Source organism: Anser cygnoides, chromosome Z (assembly GCF_040182565.1).
Source record: "Anser cygnoides isolate HZ-2024a breed goose chromosome Z, Taihu_goose_T2T_genome, whole genome shotgun sequence".
Lineage (NCBI taxonomy): Eukaryota > Metazoa > Chordata > Aves > Anseriformes > Anatidae > Anser > Anser cygnoides.
In genome coordinates, this window is record NC_089912.1 from 17051414 (window position 1) to 17072140 (window position 20727).

Below are 20727 nucleotides of genomic sequence, written 5' to 3' on the forward strand. Positions count from 1 at the left end.
CCTCTCCTCTCCTCTCCTCTCCTCTCCTCTCCTCTCCTCTCCTCTCCTCTCCTCTCCTCTCCTCTCCTCTCCTCTCCTCTCCTCTCCTCTCCTCTCCTCTCCTCTCCTCTCCTCTCCTCTCCTCTCCTCTCCTCTCCTCTCCTCTCCTCTCCTCTCCTCTCCTCTCCTCTCCTCTCCTCTCCTCTCCTCTCCTCTCCTCTCCTCCCTCCCCTCCCTCTCCTCTCCTCTCCCCTCCCCTCCCCTCCCCTCCCCTCCCCTCCCCTCCCCTCCCCTCCCCTCCCCTCCCCTCCCCTCCCCTCCCCTCCCCTCCTCTCCCCTCCCCTCCCCTCCCCTCCCCTCCCCTCCCCTCCCCTCCCCTCCCCTCCCCTCCCCTCCCCTCCCCTCCCCTCCCCTCCCCTCCCCTCCCCTCCCCTCCCCTCCCCTCCCCTCCCCTCCCCTCCCCTCCCCTCCTCTCCTCGAGTCTCCTCTCCTCGAGTCTCCTCTCCTCGAGTCTCCTCTCCTCTCTCCTCTCCATTTTTTTTCTCCCCTCCCCTTTTCTCCCCTCCCCTTTTGCCTTGACCTCCTCTTCCCCCTTTCCCTTTTCTTCCTCCTCTCTTTCCCCTTCCCTTTCCCCATCCTCTTCCCTTTTCTTTTTTTCATTGCCAGGAGAAGACAGTTTTCTCAAAGGGCACTTCTGCTTGCTCAGTGAGAGACCTCTCAGGCATATACCCCTAAATATGTCAGTGAGAGTGTTCTCCTCATGTTCTTTCGTGAAATAGTTTGGTAATGTCTTAGAGATCCCACACAGTGATAGCTTTACTCTGGACATAAAAGCCAGTTAAGCAGATTAGTTAGAATTCTGCATCCTGTCCATCTATTTTGTTAACCTGTTCTGTCACTACAATCTGTCACAATGACAGGATCATTAATATATATTATATATTATATATATTATATATATATATTATATATTATACCCCTGATTTCAGCAGGGTATAAAGACACAGAGATCAATGGCACATGCTAAGAGCCATCTCAAGAAAACATCACAAGAAATTCACATCATTTTGGGTGAAAATTTAGTCAGCTCATATGTCATTAAGGCACCAGGATAAAGGCAGTGACAATGGACATTTTTCCTCTTTTGTGAGGCAAGATGTACCTTGATTGCTACTGACCAGTATCAGAGTGGCAGATGACACTGCAGCAGTTCAACACATAGACAACCATTCAGGATGGCTTTCTTGTTCCGGAGAGGCTTATTTGCTGAATCTTATTTTCTTTGGCTCATAAGGAGACCCTCCTATTCGCAATGCAGCAGCACTTCTGAAAAATGATATGTGTCTGTGATGCAAAGCCACACAGTCCTTGTACCCTCACAAGGCCTCCAAACAAAACACCAAACCTAAAGGAGAAATTAAAAAAAAAAAAAAAGCCATCAGCAGACATTTCCTATGAAATAATGAACTTCCTTATCATTTTATTTTCAAACTGCAACTTTTGCATGATGTCTGATAATCACAGAGAGCCCTTCTCCGCTCAGGATACACAAACCACAGGATTCCGATGACTCACACCGAAAGAGCTTTTAAACACACGAAGGACGGAAGGGCATGCTGTTTCTGCATTAAAGCTTCCTGCCAAAGTCCGAAACTAAGCATACATAAATATATTTGGACAAAGTTTTAGCAACAACGAGAAATTCACCTCACTGTAACCCTTCCGGTGAGACAGTCTTGCCCATCTTATGAACTGTCCGATTGCATCCTGTTTGCCATACACTTCCCTTTTCACAATCACAGCTGAAAGCAAAATACTTGTGAAGCACAAAGGTGCAATATTGACTTCTTGATGCAAGGATGGCAATACCTCTTGTGTTCAAGAGCTGGATGTGGGGCAACTGTTGGCCAGCAGAAAGGGGGACCGTGATGATATTTTTATTGCTCTTTGACCTGTAGTTGATTATATTTTTATATTGCCTTTATCACATTAAGCTCCAAAATGGTGACACTCTTGGTCTAGCATCAAATGTACATTAAAAGCAATATGAAGCTCTCTGTTCTTAGAACTGCAAAGATAAATCCTACAGCTGTAGCAGCTTCTTTTCTCCACAGCAGAAGCACTGAACTCAATGCCCTTCACTTTATGGGAATCCTTTGGGGAAACCATAAAGAAAAATGTTTGACAAGACCTAATGTATATCAGAGTGTCACACTGTTGTCAGTAAAACCACGTGGTCTTTTTCCCAATGCTTCTCTGGGGACTCATAGTCACCTGCTGATTAACACCTAGATAGTGTTGCAGGAGAAATAATGAAGGCTGTCAGGACACATTTTTAACCTTAAAGTGAAGGCTTAGTATCACTGACGTATTTCTTTCACTGATCTTAGGTAATTTCTCTGGCCATGGTTTGGACTTTGATGGAAATGAGTCAGCGGAAGCTCAAGCAAAATAGAGCAGATGAGTGTGACTAGTTTGCAAAACAGTAAACTTCAGATTCACACAAACACCAGAGACCAGCAAAAGACCTGCATTCTCAAATTATTTAATATTAATATTTCATATTATATTTCATATATAATAATAAATTAATGTAATATATTAATATATTAATATAATATTATTATAATAATATTGTTTAATATTAACATTTCATATAGACAGAATGTCCTGGTGGGGAGAGAGCAGGAAGCATCCCCAGAAAGGACTGGTGTTTTTTGCAGTCGGATGATATGTATTTGTTGGGGACATCTGGGCCACTGGCAGGAAGACTGTGTGTATACAATGCAAGGATTGCAAGGTGCAGTGAGGACAAGGGAAAGGAGGTCCTACGCTTCAGGAGGATGATAGCTGTCTTCCTTATCCACCCACTTCACAGCCTCATTATTATTACTATGTGGAGAGCAGATGACAACTATTTCTCTGGGGTGATGAGTACATCCAGCAGTTTATACTTTCATCACTCCCACAGGGAATTACTCCACTCATGTCCCTCCTTCTGTCAGCTGCAAATGCAGCTGATACATCTGTAAATGATACAGCTGTTTATTGTTCTTCACCTAAGATATCAATATAAAATTCAGGGAATTTTAAACCATATCAAAAATATTTAATAGGCTTTCCTTTATGCCATTTTTGCCTTTAAATCCTTCAACTCCATTCTGATGCATATGAGATACCTTTATCCACATAGATCCAAGAAAATTTTTTGCAAGTGCAATGTAAGACCTATAAAGTGTCTTGAAAATAACATTTTATATATGTACAGTATTATTTCTGAAACATTGGATTTGTTTACTGTTTGTACTAACCTCCCACCCAAACTAATATTCCCTATATGAAAGCTTTCCTAAGAAACCAAAATAACTTCTCACTTCTCATGTAGATAACAAAAACAATGGTTGCAGAGACAGCTAGAGCCAGCTGCTAGTTCCCAGTTTTCTATGTCCCTTTTTGTGGTTCAGAGTCTACATCATTCTGGAAGCATAAGCTTAATATCAAAGACATGTGGATTTGTGCATGAACATAACAGAGAAATAGACCCTGGAAATAAAGTCAAAACACATTAGGTGTATATAATCGAATATACATTTCAGTTTTCTATATAATAAGGCTCCTGAAACACAGTTTTGTATGACATTCTCTTAGGTGAACATGGTTTAGATTCTAGCGTCTAAGGTGGCTGCTAAGCATTTTGGAAAAACGCACTCCAAGCAGTGAGGACATGTGTCAAACAAGAAGTATACTTTGGGTAAATTGTCCTGGTATCTGTCCCTCAGGTGTTCATTATTCTTATTAATAATTAAGGTGATGAAAGAGTGAATTTCTTTTGTTCATCATAAATGAAAGTTTGACGTGATGGAGAGCATATTTAGAGTTTGGCATAACTTTGAAAAAATAAAGAAAAGGTTTGAAAACACTGTTAAATTTTTGGTAGTGACAAGTGTAAAATTCTAGATAAACAATGACAATGAAATGGCTCAAATGTGGCATGAGAAATGATAAGAGGGTTTAGTCCTGCAGAAGAACATCTGGAGGAAGGTGGTTTCTAAATTAAACAAGACAAAGTCTTACATTGCTGAAAGAAAGATGAAGAGCTCACTCTGGGATGTCTGATTGGGTGTCTAATCTGAGAGACCCAGGGAGAAATTCTGTCTGATCCACTAACACATCTTTCACCAATTTCTCTGCCCACTTTTAGCTGTCCTCTGTGAAGAAAAGTGAAATCTACCTACAAATGCATACATTATGACAGGAGATTCAGAAGAGAAAAATTAGAATGATCAGGAGGTTAGAAAACACAGCTTATAAGGAAAAACTGAAAGAACTGGAGTTGTCTACTTCAAAGAGGACAAAAGAGAGAATAGGACAAGAACAGGCTTGACAAGCTTAGGTAACCTGCAGTAAGGGAGAGGGAGGTCAGACACTAATGGCATGATTTGGATAGCTCACATCACCTGGGGAGTCTGTGAAGGCTCCCGACCAAATATTCTTGTAGGCACTACCAACAAGTAAACCTCAGTAATAACTGTCAGAAAGCATAAGCTGAAATAATGTTCGTTCCTGGATCTGCTCCAGAGTTTCCATTATGCCATATGGGAACCACACCACAAAGTGGTAGAAAAGCTTTTAGTATTTCTTGAAGGTGGAGGAGAGTTTACACAAGCAAAGGTAAACTGTCAGGATATCATAAATTTGGCCAGCCTTGAAGGCAATATGCCTAGACCCTTGTCCAAAATGAGATCCTCAAAAAAGACAAAAAATATATTGAAGTGAGAAAAGCTTAGTTTTAGCAGAACTAAAACTTGAACACTTACTTTATTAATTGAGGAAACTCTAAACAAGGTCAAACAGATCTCTACACACATCTCTTCCCCTGACCATTGTGTCTCTGTAGGCAGATACTCATAGCCACGGTTGGTTCCAGCCAACCCGTCAACTTTTTGAGCAGCAGTAAATTCTGCCCAGCTCCGTCTAGAAACAGAAAATTCCCTATTCCACTCCTCTGAGACTTGCATGTCTGGTGCCTACCTAGGCAACAGCTACCTACTCTCCATTTACTTCTAGGAGGTTCAAACTAAACTCATCATGTCCTAACGGAACACAATATATCACTGAAAACACAGGAGCAACATAAATGCCATCCATCACATCTTCATGTTGGAAAGCACACTAAATTAAGATTATAGACCAGGCATTTCTATAGTGTAAGGCAAAAAGGAATCACTTCAGTCATACACACTAACCTCTTCAACAAAACATCATGAAATTTCTCTACACTATTTTTTATTTGTCTAGAGCAGACTTTTTTTTTTTTAGGCAACAAAATTCCAAATTAAAACTTTCATCTGAAGAATCTACCACATTTTTAAATACATTGTTCCAAAGTGTAATTAGCTTGGAGGCTGGAAATCTGCATTTCATCTCTAATCTGCTTTTGTGTTGCTTGATCTGTCTTGCTCACATGCAGAAGAACCAGAATCACTGGTTCTTCTGATACTTTCATCTGCCAGATTTAAGAGATGAAAGTCAAAGGTTTGCTTTGTGAGTGCTGACAAGCTGTGATCAAATCATCTCCCAGCTTCCTTTTTGGTAAACCAGCTATTTTGTGTCTCCTAGAACAGGACATATTTTTCAAGTTGTTACTCATCCCTGTTGCTCCTCAATGAATCCTCTGTATTTTATCAAAATTTTTAATAGTACTGCAGAAACAGCAGTATCAGTGGCAGACGCAGGAGGAAAAAAAAGAAAAAAGAAAAAAACAAACAAAACCAAACACACAATACCTCTGCATTTCCACTTAATACTTCCCAATAGACTTCTTACGCTATTTTTTGGCCCTGCTGTTTTAGGGGAAGCTTTCATACTACCCACAAGTATCTTATCAGGGTGATTGGTCCCCATTTAGACAATGTTGCCTACATTTTTGCTCTGAGCTAACATACACTGTTGTATATAATTTTCTATAAAATTCAGAGTGTTAAATCCATAATACAGTCTCTACACTGTTTAGCAATTATCCAATATTTGTGTCTCATGCAAACTTTAAATACTAGCCATTTTCATTTTTCTTTCTAAGTAATTTTGCTGGAAATATCAAATATGTTAGACTTAAGCTTAATGGAATGGAATGGGAAAAGCATTTCAAGATCTGACCCCAAATTTATAAAACTGTGATAATCTGCAGGGCATTTCAAAAGTTTATTTCATTCTCCTTTGAAACAGATGTTGATTTTCATATTTTATAAGAAACAAAGCATACTGTACCCAGCCTATGCTTCCATTTGCACCTCGGTCAGTCTTCAATATGCCATGGGCAGGTCACAAGGTCAACAAACCCCTCGATGCTGCAAAACAGGAAGGAATTGTAAAACAGGGTAGCAGAACCATGACTCAGGCGGATGCCAGGCCTTTGGGATGGTATGATTCACACGCCTTATTGTGCCTGCTTGCAGCGCAGCACCATCTCACCAGGGTGGAGAAACGCACTCAGCGAGCTGCCCACTTCCAGCTGCAAACAGGACATATCCGTTAATACCAACTGTAAATAACGCCTGCAGAAAGAAAGTCCCACTGAACGTCCTGTGCCCAGCCCTCTGCAGCCGGTGCCCCTGCTCCCCTGGAGCCTTCCCAGCACCTCACGCGGGCACTGTCCAGCAGCACGGTGCTCTCTGAAGGCCAGCTGCAAGTCCTGCCAGGATGCGGTGAAGACCCCACCAGAGCCTCCTTGTCCTTGCCCAAGACCTGTCTGTAGAGTCCAAAACTAGCTCAGACAAATCAAAGTAAAACTCCACAGTGATTATTTTGCCCCTGCAGGAGGAGCAGCCTTGCCCCAGACTTGTGCATCTGCAAAACATGTGGGTGAGCAACAAAGCCAAGGGGCACTGTCTAGACGGGGAAGTCTGAACTGCTCCCAGGGCTGTGTGTACTTTCTGTTAACTACAGTGTAGCTGATAGGACTTTTTGTTTGCTTTTCTAATTCCAGAGCTCCCTTTTCCATCCATTTACCACACTCAGAGACACTATACTCACCACTAAATCTTCCCCCAAATTGGTGGGATGTGCTGGAGGAAGCCTGTGAGGTGGGAGATGTACAGGGCACATGTCTATCAAAGGTATGGATGGTGGTAGGAGTAGAGGTCCCTTCTCCTCAGAGTGGTTTTCAGATGATAACTCCTGGCAGCATGGGTTCACCCCACTACTCCCTCACATATCAGGAGGCCCTTTCCTTTCCCCACACCCGTGAGTGCACAGAGGGACCTCAGCTGCCAAACGTCTGCAGTATTTTTCCAATAAACAATAAGGATTTGTTTATGTATCTACCTTCCTCACAAAGGACAAGCATCAGATCTCCACTTCAAAAAAGGTCATTGCCACAGAGCGGTGGGGCAAAGGGGTTTTGCTAAGACAGCTCGAGGAGTAAAGCCCGTCTTCGTGGAGTGTGCAGAGCAAGAAGAGGGATGTGCGGTACTTGCTATCATCAGCAAGGGGCAGAAAAGACAGCGGTGTTTTGCAGACTGCATTATCAAGTTTAAAGCTGATGAGGAAGTGTGTGGGTGGCGAGGGGCAACAGAAGTTCCTCTTTTCACAATTACCCAACCACACCAACCTCATGAGGACAGAAGTGTCCCCATTGATATAATATTTACTCTGGAAGCCCTGCTTGTTGCACTTCTGCTCAGTGCCAACTCTTCTCCCTGGAGGTCATCTTCACCACCTCCCAAACGCTTCCTCCACCTGAAAATTGTAATGTTAAGTCCACAACACAGTTAAGCAGCCAAACCCACTACTTTTTTCTTTTTTCTTTTTTTCCTGCCTTTTTTTTTTTTTCTTTTTCCTGAATGGCATTACTTTTTCGTGTATTTTTCAGGGTCTGTAGTGTGTACTTCCTCCTCCTTCCTTCAAGGTTCCTGTATCCACAAAGATCTGTGAGAATGAGTCCCATTAACATTGTCACATGCTTGAAGCAATTAAAAAAAATTACAGTGATATTCAGCTCTGCCTGGAATGGGCAGGTCCCTCAGCTACTAACATAGATATAAGCAACATACCTAGAGACCAATTTTTAAGACTCTCCACTCCATATCACTTGGCAAACTTATTTGCCAGGGACGAACAGAAATTTTGAAATGGGCAACTAGTATTCACTGTCATCAGACCATACATTTCTCTACACACACAAACATGTGCTAAATATTACCAATTTTTGCTATGTCACAAAAGCACCATGCTTCACATAATTATCTTATTAGCATCTTTTGAAGTTCATTCTTTGATAAAATTAACAGTTTCAAAAGCGTTGGGTTTGGGTCACTTTAAGGTTTGACTGAGCATTTGACACTATGTCTGTGCTTGAAGAGCCTCCTAATTAGTAATCAGTGTTTTGAAAATAACAGTTGACCTGGAGGTACATATTCCATAAATGGATGGGACCAAAACAAGAGATCCTTTCCATGACCTCAGGAAATAGCCTAGCCATTTCAGAAGACAGGTGGTTTCAGAAACATTTCAAGTGGATTAGGAGGTCTACCCGTTGGCTCTCATAATAAGAATCAAAGAATGACCTCAATAATTTTGTCATAAAGGAAATCAAGGACAATACCAAAAAAAAGCTCAGTTAATTCATGTAATCCATACTGAGAGATGGCTCTAGATTCCCATGGCCTTTATTTCAGTTTAACAATTAGACATCTGCCAGAGCCAAAGAAGAGAAAATTTTAAATGGGTAAGTAAGACTCACTGTGATCAGAGCATACATGTAGCTCTACACAGACTTTGGAATATGTTGGGTATTTTGACTAGTCAGAAAAAATGTATCAAAAAGCATTATGACTAGGATTGCCAGGGAAGGGAAGGGAAGGGAAGGGAAGGGAAGGGAAGGGAAGGGAAGGGAAGGGAAGGGAAGGGAAGGGAAGGGAAGGGAAGGGAAGGGAAGGGAAGGGAAGGGAAGGGAAGGGAAGGGAAGGGAAGGGAAGGGAAGGGAAGGGAAGGGAAGGGAAGGGAAGGGAAGGGAAGGGAAGGGAAGGGAAGGGAAGGGAAGGGAAGGGAAGGGAAGGGAAGGGAAGGGAAGGGAAGGGAAGGGAAGGGAAGGGAAGGGAAGGGAAGGGAAGGGAAGGGAAGGGAAGGGAAGGGAAGGGAAAGTGCAAGCATATAAACAACAACAACAATAAAAATCAAATCAAAACAATAAAAACAACAACAACAAAACCACCAAAGATCTGCTTTTCTTTAGAACTTGTGCCAAGACTTCTCATGGTGTAAGTCTGTTTTATTATTTTCTGGGATACCGGGTCTGTATGTTCCATCTGATAATGATGTTTTAATAATTGTACCAAAGCACTGTGTGCCCTGTAGGAAATGCAGGTAAAAACATTTGGTATTTGCTTAGATTGTCACAAAACTGGTACAACAGCACCAGGGTCTCAGCTGATCCGTATCAGATTAAATTCCAGGCTGCACAATACTTTACATCATTTTAGTCACTCCTTCTGTGGTCAGACAGGGACTGACAAGGTCTGGTACCTTCAAGGAATGGCATTAAACACAACTACATCTAGGACATAGATAGTATGTCTGCCCTGTGACTCAATTTACCCATGCCTGTTTCTTACAAAAGCGAGGCTTACAGGTTGCTGTGGGTTAATGGGCTCAGTGAGAAATGATCTCATCTTTCATATAAGCAAATGTATTGTCACAGAAAAATTTTACACACTGCAATCTGCCTGCTTTTCAGACAGATTGTCTACTTCTTATGACATCTGCTTCTAGTGCTTTGTCCAGCCTATTTTCAGCAGCTAGGTACTGAGTTCCTATCACAATGCTTATGAAACTGCTAGTGAGTCACTGTTACAGAAAACCCATCTCAATCTCCAGCCCTTCCCATGCCATGCTCCTTCCAACCACAACAAGCAAAGGTCCTTGGCTCACTGTAGTCTGCACCTGCCTTACATCTAGCCTTAATTTCTTAATCTTCTCCCTCTGTGTTTATATCCCTGCATCAAAAGCTGCCTCATCCCCTCCTAACCAAGCTCCTCCATGAAGATGGAGTTCCTCCTGCCAGCGTGGAGAGGGGCAGGAGATGAGGTGGGAGCGGTACCTCCAGGTGTAGTTTCCTGTGCCCTGGGCGCCTGTTGCAGGTGCAGTGATGGGCATGCTGCCACATGGCTGACTGCCACTGCCACTCCCTTCCCCGTGGCCCCCACTTCACCCTGCCCCTGAGCTTCAGGAAGCTGAGCTTTGGTGAACTGGCAAGGTTTTCATGTTTATAACCAACCACTAGGAATCAAGTTGCTGTCTAATGGGCTGGAGCAAAAGACAGTCATTATTCTGACTGTAGCCACAGTAACCACTTACCTGATTAACCACACAGATGAAACCTGCTTAACCAAACACCTGCCCATTTCTCTCTGCTGAAACGCATGCAGTGAGTGCTCATCCACTGTGGGTTCACACAGCAGCCCTTCACTGGCACTTGTGTCACCTTGAGCTTCAGCATTTGGGGCTAAAGAGATGTGGTGAGCTCCCTGCTGCGAACTGCCTTCCTGTGAATTAAATTTGGAGTTGCATATAGACACAGACACACACAAACAGCCCAGAGCAGGTACAGGCACAAGAGAAATACACAGAATTTCTGTGAATGGCACAACTGTTTTTCCAGCCAGCATGTACAGTGGGAGTGGAAGGTCAAGTAAACACTAGCTAGTTAGTTCTCAGGCTGAATGGAAGCCGTAATATGCAATGTCCAAATTTAATTCATTCAAACAAATGCCTTGTTGCACTCAATGTACCTCATGGGTCTAGCTTTTACTACTTTAGGAAACAATATTGTACATGCTTTCTTCCTCTTCCTATGTTTTGGATTTACAATCTATTTTGGATCTAATGAGAGTCCTGGGATTTTTCTTCCTGTTACTCATAATAATTAAATACTGTTTATGTACTACAGGATGGAAAGCTTTCCAAATTACTTTTTCCTTTGATTATCAATCATTACCTGTTGGATGCTTTGTCTTTTTCTTTTTTCTTTTTTGGCTTTCATGACTCAGTCCTTCCTTTGTGTACATTTGGCTGCCCCTCCCTAACTTGCATGATAGGCTTACCTTTTTCTCCTATAGTTTTTGGCACTTGTCCTTTAGAGCCTGCATTTTCACTGGGTACTTCTGCCTTCTCCTTGGGCAATAAAACTGTTCAAACACCCAACTGTTATCCTGTTGTTTCTGTGCATAAGTGCCTCTGATTTAGCCTCTGTTCTGGACAAATTAAGTTTTGTTTCCTTTTTGATCTCGTTCCTGACATTCTTCTCAATCATTATGAATACCTTTGAACCCTCCCATATCATAGATGATATATTCAGCTTATTCTGCTCCGAATACACAAACCATTTCTTCCTTCATTCTGCTTTCATTTAGTCCACTGCCTCTGTCTTCTCTTCTCAGAGAAGACCTAATGCTAAGACAAGATAATATTTTAGGCTTACAATTTTATCCACATCTCTTCCATTAGTTCTGACCCCACTATAAAGTTTACCTGGCTTCTATTTTAAAAACTTTCTGAACACTGTTACTAATCAGTTTTTCTCTCTTATTCTGCCATTTCTTACCCATTGCACTGCCCCCCTCTCTGGTGCAACCCTGCCTTGCTCATTGATCCACAAGCATCTTTCACAGTTTTGTCCCATGTAGCTACCTCATTATGATGAGATCTGAAAAAGTGAAAGCACTGCATAGATGACAGAGGACCAGTGAAACTGGACATACCAGTAAACTCTTGTATGATTTTGGCTGAAACCTTTGCCTAAATTTTCCATTTGCTCTGCATTCATTTGGGCTACAATGGCTCAACCCATGGCATTCATCATCCCCCAGTGGTGTCACTTCTCTGGAGCCTGCCAGAGTGTAAATCACCTGCATAACCGTTAAGGGTGGGCAGCATCCTTTTACACACAGAAAAGATTTGCAGCAGGGATTATCTATCCTTTGCCATTCATTTCTGCAGTAGCAATTGCACAGGTTCCACAACTGTGTGGAGCTGTTTTAACCCAGCTAATAAAGAATACGTTTAAGTAATTCAGATTACCTGACAACTCCCCCATTTGAACCTGTGTTTCACTTAGGTGTCACTATACCCTCTTAATTCTGGGAAAAGACTCACTTGATGCGAATTGCAATTGTAAACTCCAACATTAAAGAGACTTTATTCAGATCATTCAGTCCTTACTTTTCAAATTTTTTAGATTTGTATAATCTTTTTTAATTCTTATATATGAAAACAAGACATACCTTGTATATATCTTCAAAGAGAACATAAGACCAAGGATCATGACCCATATTGCTCCTTGGTGATGTTCAATGGCCAATTGGAACACATTGGTTATTTCCTGGATAGGGGAAAATGTTTTTAACTGAACTGCTGAACACAGGCATTTTTGTTATTTGTGCCCATTCATACAACTTTTAGCCTTGGTACCTCATAGGAAAGGGTTTCCTTGAGATTCATGACATCAGGACCCCACTGTAAAGTGTGATTGCTAGTAATATGTCTTAAATCTTTCTTTCTAAAAGATCATGCACCTAGAGGCAGAATCAAGAAAATACAAACCTGGCATGACAAAATTTCTGAAACCAGAGTTAGCCAAAACATCTTTATACTTCATAAATAAAAATATATAGTGAAATGTGCTCTGGGTGAGCACATCGAGGGGAGTTGGACTAGATGATCTCCTGAGGTCCCTTCCAACTTCAACCATTCTGTGAAACAGCAATCTAAAAATAAATGTTTTACAAGCTAAATCACAGAATACCAGCAAAAATCACCACAATTCTCATTGCCCCTCTTAATGAGTGTTTAGCAGATCCTTCCTTTTCAATTTTCGGGGACTTAGCAGATCTTCTAAATACCCTAAACTTCCTCTCTCCTCCTGACTGTTTTTTTCCACTGAAGCCTCCGGATATTTGTCTCTCAATAATGATACAAACGGATGCAGCCACCCACAGCCACAGCCTTGTGGTCAGTCTTTCAGAGTCATTCTTGTCTTATATGAATGCCTACACGTTCGGACCCCTTTCTAATCCCATTTCCTGATTAAGTGCAATGTTAACCATGATTAGAGGGGCACTGCTAAGATTAGTCAAGGAGAAATCATGAAACATGCAGGCAAGAAAAAAAATGCAGTTGATATTAAAATTCAGAAGTCACAACACTGATAGCTGGAGGCTCAGTGTTAAATGGAGAAATGGAAAATGTTTTCCTTACAGATGTTATGCAGAAAATTACCCTGTTTTGCCTATGTATCTCAGCTTCACATTGCTCAGAAGTTTGTTTGTGTGACCTAAGAGTGAAAGGCTTCATTAGTTCATTCATTGGTAACGGATATCAGATTTCTCAGTAGGGGTGGCCAAAAATGTACACAGTCCCACCAACACACACAGGAGCAGTGAACTTTTAGTGCCTTTGAAAAGAGGGCCATCCGCTGGAACTAATTAATCCACAGAGTTTGATAAATGAATTGTTCCCACCAATTTTGTGCTGATCACTTTTCTACTTATTTCACTAATTAAAGAGCATAATAGCTGGAAATGGCTGGTAAAAGTACACAGGGGCTGTCTTTCCAAACCCAGCAGTCTTTGGTCAAGACCAGCTCCAGGCAGATGGTAGTGCATGCTGATGTGATGTAGGCATGCTGCACGAATGCCGGTGGTGACTCTGGGATGGCACCTCTTTAAGCAGAAGGGAAGGTTGACATTTACCTTTGCTGCCACTCCATTGGCCACCAGTCACTCTTCACCTCAATGGGACCTTGGCCTAGGCTTTGCCACTATCACAGCAGAATGCACTTGTTCTCCCCTCTGGAGGTTTGCACCTAACATTCCTGCATCTCTGTGGAAGAGAGATCCCAGGTTCAGAGGTTAAAGCAGAAAACCTTGTGCCCACAGAGAAAAACAGAAGATCAGGTCAGAACGATTCTTACTATGCAATTTTCACTTCAAACACTTGAATGTACAAGGTTCTCCACACTGAGTCAAAGAGCCTTATTTTTAACAGACTCCACTTCCTCTGCCCTCCGCCAGGTGAAATGCAACACGAGTAGGAAGACTCTCTGCTGTCCTGCTTATCCCTGTTCACTAAGGTCTAAACAACCAGGTGCTTTGTTAGATGTTCATACTCTTTGTGACTGAGTACAAAGGCATTTACTGTGGAAATCCCTCCCACTCTTACCTGCCCAGAGTTGTCTTACTTGCCTGTGGTCACACCATAGGCACTGCAAACCTAGAGGAGCAATTGTGTACTGAGGTCATTTGGAAAATCCTTGCTCTCCTAGCAAGTGGCAGTATGATAGCTAGCTGGCTTCTGGAAGAGGGATTTTCCCCAGATTTTCCCCTGTTGAAGGATGGAAGTATCATCCTTTGTGACAGCCAAGAAACACAGTAAGGTGAGTTTGGAGAAAAGTTCCTTTACAGAAGTAACAGCATGCCAAAAAGACCAAAATGCATCACAGGATGGAGGGTGGTGTTCTAAATGTTGAAAAGGGCTGAGGAACAGCCTTTGCCTGGTCCATGGGAGACCTTAAAAGCAAGTAAAAGAGGATTTAAACAGATACCTACTTACAAGCACATAGATGAAACACAGCTGGCAAGAATCCAGCTGTGTATGGTTGGAAGCATAATCACTGGCTGCATGCTCATCTTATTATTTGTCTTACAAAATAGCGTAGCAGTCCTGGTTAACATTTGTTTACTTTTGCTCTGGGCGTTCTTACACATTTTCTGGGTACTATTACATATTCTCAGCAGGAAGTAGTCCCTGCTTTGAAGAGATGATAGTTCTGCCTATATGCCCAATATATTATTGAGGATGAGGCTCATTTGGTCAGAAATCTCAACAACAAAGTGAACACAAGTATTTATTCAAGTAAACTGCATGGATTCACTCTTGTGATATTCCTAACATCTTTAAGATACTTCTTGAAAAAAGAGGAGGAAACTCCTTTTTCTTTGCTAGCGCTCCACAACCAAAACAAAGAACTGTGAATGCAGTAAAAATTTGGATTGAGATGGCTTGTAATAGACATTTTATGTGTAATTTATTTCATTAAAATGTGCTTAAGTGCTTGAAACACTTAAAGTACTGTAAGCAATACACATGTAATATTAATTATTATTTACATGTAAATGATTATTAAGGTTTTCAGGTTTTCTGTGTATTTTATGGCATGCGATGAGCTCCTGCTATGTAGCTTACCAACCACGAAGCCAAAGAAGCCAGCAGAAATGAAATAGGTGCATAGCAAAAATATTTGCACATACTTTTTCCACATGCCTGTGGCTAGTTAACACCATGCTTTGTGCGTGTTTTCTGGAGTAACCTACCTATCCAGTTCATTTCCTGATGTTAGCCTGCTAGTATCAATATGTGTGAACGGCTGAATAATTTTTCTATTTACTTTGTTTTGTAGAATGGAAGGGCATAGCCACTTTAAAGATTGTGTCTTCAAATAATGTTAGTATTTAAATACAATCAATTTTGTACCACTTCTCAGATCTACCTGAGGTGATAAAGACTCACCGCCTTTTAAAAATCAGAGAGGAGATGCTCTGTCATGCAAGAGTCGGTATTCTTTGTATTTTCCACCCTTATCATTCGTTTTTCATACATTTAAAGAACACCATTGGCACTCTAAAATGCAATTAGTCTGTTTCTAGTCAGGCAACTGCAAATTCCAAGTTACTCCTTCATGCTACAGTTTGATTTTTTTATTTTTATTTTTTAATCTTGAGTACTCCAGATGGACTCCAACTTTCTGGAAAAAAAAAAAAAAAAAAGACTTTTACTGCTGAAGGACTTACCTGGATTATTATTTTTTTTTTAAGTTAAAAGATATATCTACAGAGAAATGACACTCAGTGTGCAATGTTGTTAACCTCTACTTCCCTACTAACAGCTGTGGGCTTAACCACAGTCACCTATACAGTTACTTCCTGCGAATCTCCCTACACAACATCTCCCCACTTTGGCTTAGAAACAACTGCTGCAAGCATGCTCCAATTGTGCATTTCAACAGAGCAAATCAGTGAGTTGGGCCAGTGTGAGGGCATCACATTTCTTCCCATGAGTAGCCACCCCTTCCCATTCACTCTGGAACAGGACCCATGTCCTACCCTTGTCCAGCAAAGCTCTGGAGACACCACTGCACTCCACCATCTCTCCATGAACCTAAAGGTGACAAGATGGGGTCTCTACCAAACTGTACAACCACTGTTCTTGGAAAGGTAAGTGATAAACAAAATGCCCAGCTTGATGCAACAAGATATCCAAGAGGGCTTAAAATTCCCTGCGCTTTCAGCAAGAGTCAATCTTACCAAGGATGAATAGTTCCAGTTCTTCTGACCATCCACTAATTTATGTACAAAGTGGCAGCTCTCCAGAAGAAAAGTTTTGAGTGGTCTTGGAAGAAACTCAGGACTTGCAAGGTGATTTGAGTTACTCTTCCAGCTGCTTCCAGATGTTGTGCTTTTTTTTTTTTTTAATTAACTAAATAAATATCTCTTTTTAAATCTCAAAATTTCAAGAGGAAAATAGTTTCTCCTTCCCAATGCCAGTTTTCAATGTAAAAAACAAAGTCCCAAGCCTAGTTAGGAAAAAGGTCAAAAAGTTTAAAAAAAGAATTAAAGGTGGAAATCTGGAAATTCCAAGTGTTATGACAAGTTTTGTTTTGATTTGGACCACAGACATATTCTCAATGATCTTTGATAACTAAATGATTAACCATAAACTTTTCAAAATGATCTTTGAAAGAAAACTCTTTTAGAAACAAAGATTGTACTTTAAAAAATTATCAACTGAAAAGAAAACTAAAACATTTTGTCATGACTTGTAAATAACTTTTAAATAATTTTTCCTTATGAATATCTTTGGTTATTATGAATGATATCTTTTTTTGACAAATAATTATTTGTCTGAAAAAGCATTAAACTGGTCTGTTTACCAATAAAATTAAACCACAGAACAAGCACAGCATAGACTTCACATCCCATCAGTAGTTCAAGACACATGCTGAGCTAAATCATTTCTCTTGATGAATAATTGGGTCCTTTATTCCATAGTGACTCAAAATAACATTCTCTGCTGTGTTCACGTAGGAAGAATGACATGAACCATTTTATTCTCGTTATTGTTGTCACTTTCTCCAAGAGTATTATAGCAAACGCTTAGCAGGAAAGGAGGGTGGAGGTAGAGAGAAAAATGTGAACTGTGGAAGCCTTCAAGATGCCAGTTTGAAGTGTTTCTTAGGGGTTTGACTGCTGTGTGAAACCTCATCTGGTCAACACACTATGGGCAGAATATACAACTAGACCTACATTCTGGGAAGTGCCTATCTTTAATGTGCTGTTTTATATAAAACCAGAGATATGCACTGTAAAGCTCTTATCTGCGCATTTCTTGGTTATAGTTATACATTGCTGTGTCACTGGGGACATATCATACAATTAATGATGAATCAGGTGGTGAAAGGTTAAGTAAACATTTCTATTTATTACAATAACCTTGAATTGCATTGAACTTTCTGACAGATTAAATAATAAAATGTTCTCACCTTTGTCCTGTACGTCTTTAAGTTACAGTCTACTTCTAAACTTGCAGCCAGCATTTCCTGGAGGTGTTTCTCCAGGCTCTGGCATGATTGCGACCACCCAGCACTGGCCAGAAAAGCTCTGTGCCCATGGCCAGCCATGCGGCTGCCTCGCATGGATGCTGGGGGGCGGAGGTGTCTGGGGCTGACTTTCTCCATCCCACTGCTGAGGGCAAGCCAGAGCATTCAGAGATAAACTCGCTGGAGCAGGATGGATGGGAAGGTGCAGTGAGAGAAGGGAAATTCCCTCCATAAAGCTTCTGGCACTTTCTGCTGTAACCCACGACTGGCCTCCTCCCAAGGCACTGCCATCCCTCTTGGTCCATTTGCTCACACCACAGGCTGGCTGTCCTGGGGCATGCTGCTTGCATTGTGCATGCTGCGGGTGGAGAAGGCTGCTGCAAGACAGCACACAGGGCTCGGAGGCGTTACAGAACCAGCTGCCCACCACATCTGTCATGCTGATACTTTTCTTCCAGAAGCCAGGCAGCATATGTCATGTTCTGCAGAGTGGCAGAGGGCAGGCGTTTGGGGGAATTTTGCTGTTTGTTTTGAAGGTGTGTGTTAGGTTTTCCAGAACTTTCCATCTGTTGTAGCTTCCCTCTGTTTTCAAGCCTTTATGTCTGTGGGAAGGGGAGAATTCCCTTGGCAGAAACTCTCCCCCAGCTCCTCGGTTTGTAAAACTTCAGCTTCTGTTCTTCAAAAGAGAGGATTGGCCAGGTCAGTGGTGGCAGACCAACATCCACCCACAAAAACATCTCTGGCTCTTTTAGTGCGCATGCACTTTACTGTACTTTAGTTAGGAGGAAAGAAAATAGCAAATCAAACAGACTGGGTAAAAGTTTGTAAGTGTCAAGAGCCTTTTAAAATTAAAAACTCCACTCTTTTCTTTCTTTTTTTTTTTTTTTTTGAGGTGAAACAATTCACAAAAGTTATACTTGCTCTTCTTTAACACTAAAATGAAAGAATGCAATCATTCCCCGATAAAACAGGTTGAGAGTCCTCTGACTGATAAGCACTGAAACTCCTGATAAACAAGTATTTGTTTTCACAGAGTCCTGAGTTCAGACTCACTAGGAAGTAAAATTTCCCCTTGCACAGGATGAAATAAGGAAATCATCAGTTGCCTTAGCAACACCAAAAAAAAAAAAAGGAAAAAAAAGCATGTATACCTATCCAAAGGGCAACTAATCTAATTATAAATTATTGTAAAGGTTATGTGAACGACAGTAGCAAGGGGAAGCCATGATTCATTATTTCAGTCTATGGGAAACGGTATTGCCATTGTATTCCTCCATGGACTGCTCTGTTTCTGCCTTCTACAGACTCTCTGCCAAGAGTCCCATTTCTCCCCTGCGCTGGCTGAAGTGCCTCTCCTGGCTGGGAGTCCAGCTGCTCACCAGTGCTGGCTGGTGACATTCGTACTCCTGAGAGGCTGCACCCAAAAGCAGCCATTTGCTCTTTCAGTGCTGCAAGTTGCTCTGGCCTGAAACCTTTCAAAAGCATTTTAAATCCCTCCACCCAAGTGCAGCTGAGGGCTGCCTGCCCTTCAGTTTACCATCTACATCTCAGTAGACCCACAGGAGATGGGCAGTGATGTGTATTTATACCTTAGCTACCATTTGGCATCACTTAACTTAGAGTGCTCTTTTAGTTAACATTTCATGACAGTTTGGAGACATGGGACCAAAGACAGAGTCCTGGAGCACAGGAGATCTTGCCCCTGACTTCAGCTTTTAGCTTTGCTTTGTTTCACCAACATCCCCCAAAAGATGCAGGCTTCATGTCTGAGCAGAGGAGAGCAGGCACGGTGAAGAACTAGGGTGGACTAGAGGGAGGACGCCAGGTTTCAGAGTAAGTCCTCTGGCAGGAGAACTGATCTGTTCCCTTCAGCAAGAACATGGTTTAAAATAGGTGAGGCAGAACTTCAGGTTCATTGTTTTCTAAACGTGATTGTTACTTAACAGGAAAAAACACAGGAACTTCCAGGTTGCATCTTCCTTAAACTGTTTCCTGAACTCCTATATCAATGCAAAATAAATAAATAAATTCCTTCCTTGCCAGGTTTCTCAAACAGCTAAGAGCTGGTGTGAAGTGAACTGGACTTGTTCACCAGTTTTTCAGCCTGACCTTCCTGAAAATCCATGAATACAAGCTGTGATCCTAATAGAAGGGTACTGGGCATGAGTGGTGGGTTAGTTTTTATTTACAATGGGTTGGCAATGGTTGCATGAACCACCCTTGGTTCCAGTGTGCTGAGGAGAGCCTGCTGTGCCCATCCCTTGGTGTTGGGGCCTCCATGTGGTACCCCATGTTGCTGGGCATGTGAGCACACCTGCCATGTCATGGTGGGATGCTGGATGTGCTCACCAGCCTCCACCCACACTGTCCTCCAGAAGGAAATCCCACAAGCTGAGGGAGGCAGAGGCAGGAGCTGGGTGACCACAGAGGAGCAGGACTGCCAGGTGCTCAGCACCACAGCTTAGACATGAGGGAAGCTGGACCTGAGAGACACTCCTTTCCTGCCTCTGGATGCTTTCAGCTGCATGCTGGCCACGTGTTTGCTCTCGAGTGTCACTTGAAATTTATCACTTTGTTGTCTTTGGCACATGTGCCACAGATTGCCAAACTTGTTACAGGAGACACTTTCTGGGCTCAGGCTGGGAACAATATTTCTGGAAAATCCCTGGAATCATGTCAAATGTGCTGCACTGCTCCAGTATGGCTTTGCACTGCACTTGGTTAGCAGCTGGGAGGGCACCTGGTGAGATAGAAAAATTGAGAGGGTCACTTCCCAATGCCTTCACATAGAAGTGACCTGTTCTAACCTGGGCAAAATGAAGGCACAAAGCATGTTTTGCTGGTATGGTAGGATTTTACATCAGTTTGCACAGATGTGCTTAGACAGCAAGGCATCACCCCTCAAAATCAATGTCAGAAGAAGAAAACTATGGAAGATACAAAGGCAATATTCTCGTTTGTCTCGTGGGAAAGGCAAAAGGGAAAAGTCTGTATGAACCTAAAAAGAAACCTGGTGTGGGAAGGACTCATCAATATGCATTTTCGGTGGTCTGAGGACTGTTTCCTTCATTGACCTCCCACCCCTGGAAGGAAGCTTTGAC

At 42.0% G+C, this 20727-nt stretch overlaps 1 long non-coding RNA gene across 1 annotated transcript; it reads right to left on the bottom strand.

The window, feature by feature from the left end:
• Nucleotides 1-1220: 1220 nt before the first annotated feature.
• On the bottom strand, nt 1221-7255 carry LOC106040191 (uncharacterized). The gene is made up of 3 exons (XR_001209755.3): nt 6451-7255; nt 6247-6326; nt 1221-1384 (listed from the first exon to the last, which is right to left on the bottom strand). It is a non-coding gene; the product is annotated as an uncharacterized lncRNA (long non-coding RNA).
• Between the last annotated feature and the right edge of the window lie 13472 nt (nt 7256-20727).